Below are 3,386 nucleotides of genomic sequence, written 5' to 3'. Positions count from 1 at the left end.
TAATAGCATCACACACAGTTGGGTGATCCCGGCCAAGATCACTGCTGCATCACACTGCATTTAAATACTTACGAAAATCCTTGCGGACCCGGGGAGAGGCGTTGTCCCAGCCATCCATCAGCGATTCAGCCACCTTGTCCCAGAGCCGCCGGATCACCACGTTGTCCGAGTGCAGTTGGTGACGGGTGTCCCACAACGGGACTCGCTCCTGGACTAGACGGATGAGCTCGTCGTTGTCCAGGGCGAGGTCCTCCTCCCGCTGTGGAGCCTAGAAAAGAAAGACAAACATTAATCTTTGAAAGATTTTAAAATGAAAAATCTAGAAAACTAGCTGAAGAGCCCGGCGCTGCCCGGGCATAGTAGAACTGTGGTTAGTTATAGAAAATTATAATTATCCTCCATCCCATAGTCCCGTGCCCATATACCATCATACATATCCTCCATCCCATAGTCCCGTGCCCATATACCCATCATACATATCCTCCATCCCATAGTCCCATGCCCATATACCATCATACATATCCTCCATCCCATAGTCCCGAGCCCATATACTCATCACACATCCTCCAATCCATAGTCCCGTGCCCATATACCATCATACATATCCTCCATCCCATAGTCCCGTGCCCATATACCATCATACATATCCTCCATCCCATAGTCCCGTGCCAATATACCCATCATACATATCCTCCATCCCATAGTCCCGTGCCCATATACCATCATACATATCCGCCATCCCATAGTCCCGTGCCCATATACCCAAACATACAAACAAACATACACACACACACACACACACACACATACATACACACATACACACTTTGAGCTTTAGATATTGATACACAAGCCATGAAAAAAATTTTTGTTTTAAATGAAAATAAATGCAAAAAAAGCAAAAAACACCGAAAAAAACAACCATGAAAATTAAAAAAAATACTTTAAAAAACGATTACCAAAAAAAAAAGAAAATAAACCAGCCTAGAAATTAAGTTTAAAAAAAATCTGTAACCAAAAAAGCAGCAAAAAAAAACAAGGAAAATTACCAAAAAATACTAATAAGAATTTACCAAAAACATAAAAAAAATAAACACCTGAAAGAATTTTCAATACAGTTCCAAAAAAAAAGAAAATAAACCAGCATAGAAATTAAGTAAAAAAAAAAACAGTCCGTCTGTACTTACATCCCGTCTTCCCGCCCGCACTTGGCCTTGCTGCTCCTGCCGTTCCTCCGGTGGTGGTGGCGTGGTGGAGGATGAGGTCTGAAAATTAAACGAAAAAAATTAACCACATGTGTATATTTTTACCAATCCATACGGAAGCATGGTACTCACTTCTTCTGCCTCTTGCCCTGTCCCGGGGACATATTCGTCACCAGATGAAGACATGCTGCATTAAAAAAAAAGAGACATAAGTACATAGAAATGTATTGAAATTTCAGCCAGACATTAGGTTTTTCATACTTACATTGGTGCAGCTTGTGCTTTTAGCTGTGTGTCCACTCGTTGAGCAGTCTGTTAAGTATTGTGGAATCCCAGTGCCCACACCATTTTATCACCTTGTATTAATTTTTTTTTTTACTGTCTAGACCACATTCCAGACGTGTTTATCTTAGAAACGCATGCGCATAAAAACGCAAGCGTGCGCAAGACCATGCGCACGCATGCGTTCCCATAGGCTCCAATGTGGTGTTTTTGCGCATTCCGTGCGCAAGCGTGCGCATGCGTTTTTTTGACGAGACAGGGCGGAACCAAAAATGCAACATGTTGCGTCTGGCGCGAAAGACAAAAAAAAGCATGCGCACGAAAACGCAAGTATGCGCAAGACTATGCGCACGTCATGTTAAATATAGGTGCGCAGTGCGCATGCGCACTGGTGCGCACGATGCGCTGCGCACAAAAGCGCAAATGTGAAACCAGCCTTATGCAGATTTTTGTCATGTCACTGCATTGTTACTGTTTTGCTCCTAAAAGTCAAAATTTAAATTTGTATTTTCTTTTAGTATTTTGTATATCCACCTTTGGCTTTCAACACTGCCTGAATCCTTCTGGACATGCTCTCAATAAGATTTAAACAAGTCTCTACCAAATTCTGATCTCAGGTCTCTTCTTCACATTCCCAAAGTTGGTGTATACTGGTCCACTCACTTGGGTATGTATACAGCTTTTCTTCAACTCTACCCACAAGTAGTCAACTGAGATTAGGTCTGAGGACTGTGGGGCCAACTCCAGCATCTCTACTTCTTTGAACCATTGAACTATTTCTTCACCAATGTTGACATATGCTTTGGGTCGTTGCTGAAATACTATGTCATAGTCTTCATCAGGGGCGTAAAAACTGCAGCTTCAGCAGTCGCAGCTGCTTAGGGGACCGGAGTGCTTAGGGGCCCGCTCGCGAGTTTACACTTCGAAGGTGAGCTGTGTAGTGGGCGTGTCAGCGGAGTAGCAGCCTCTGGGAGCTGCAGCCGCTCATTGGCTGTGCAGCTCTATGCTTTGATTGGCTGCCAGGCTGCAATTGGCCTGACGCGATGGCTGTTCTGTGTGCGCAGGACCAGTGATGAGGTCACAGGAGGGGAGGAGTTAGGGGTCACATGATCAGGAACCTCAGTGTACGCAGGTCTCTGTTGTGCTGGTTATCAATATGAGGAAATGGTTGCACTCAATTTCATTAAAACATGTCAATATGAAATATATGAAGTGTGAATAGCATAATGGCTTTTGAAATTTAGAAAAACCACATGAGATGCTTAGCACAAAATTTGGCCAAAAAATGTGAGCCCATTCACCAACGTCAAGGTGATCTCATGATCGAATGGGTCCCTAATCTAACTGCCTAGTGTGAACACTTACCTCTGGCTAATAACTTGGTAAAGCTTATATATATATAAGAAGATAGGAACCAAATGTGATTGGATGTAATTAAAATCATAGCTTGGTGAAGGGCGGAGTGATCAGTCAGAAAGCTAGCATACAAATAACAGAAAAAACGACGGCACATCAAGAACTAGTCTGAATAGGTGTATACCAAAAAACAGCTTACATATCAATATGAGAAAAATGGTTGCACTCAATTGCATTAAGACATGTCATTATGAAATATATGAAGTGTGAATATCAAATAGCATAATGGCTTTTGAAATTTAGAAAAAGCATCCAATCACATTTGGTTTCTATCTATATATATATATATATAGGCTTTACCAAGTTATTAGCCAGAGGTAAGAGGTTTTTTCAACTGTCATGGTACTCACATGATACATTTTGACCGTTATCGATGAGCTAGATGCTTCTTCATGGCTGCTCTTCGAATCAAATCAGTAGAATAACACACTGAGCTATTAGCAAATGTGAGAACAGGTTGTAATTTGCAATTTTTATGAAGAA

The 3,386-nt window shown here is 41.9% G+C and overlaps 1 long non-coding RNA gene across 1 annotated transcript; it reads right to left on the bottom strand.

Annotated features, from left to right (window-relative positions):
• Positions 1 to 1,200: 1,200 nt before the first annotated feature.
• LOC141092740 (uncharacterized) lies at positions 1,201 to 1,563 on the bottom strand. Its single transcript, XR_012232883.1, has 3 exons — positions 1,471 to 1,563; positions 1,338 to 1,392; positions 1,201 to 1,265 (listed from the first exon to the last, which is right to left on the bottom strand). It is a non-coding gene; the product is annotated as an uncharacterized lncRNA (long non-coding RNA).
• Positions 1,564 to 3,386: the final 1,823 nt, after the last annotated feature.

This window comes from Dendrobates tinctorius, unplaced genomic scaffold (assembly GCF_039654945.1).
Source record: "Dendrobates tinctorius isolate UK_male_01 unplaced genomic scaffold, ASM3965494v1 ptg000060l, whole genome shotgun sequence".
Lineage (NCBI taxonomy): Eukaryota > Metazoa > Chordata > Amphibia > Anura > Dendrobatidae > Dendrobates > Dendrobates tinctorius.
The sequence above is the reverse complement of the archived record's forward strand: the minus strand, read 5'-3'. Positions and strand labels throughout refer to the sequence as shown.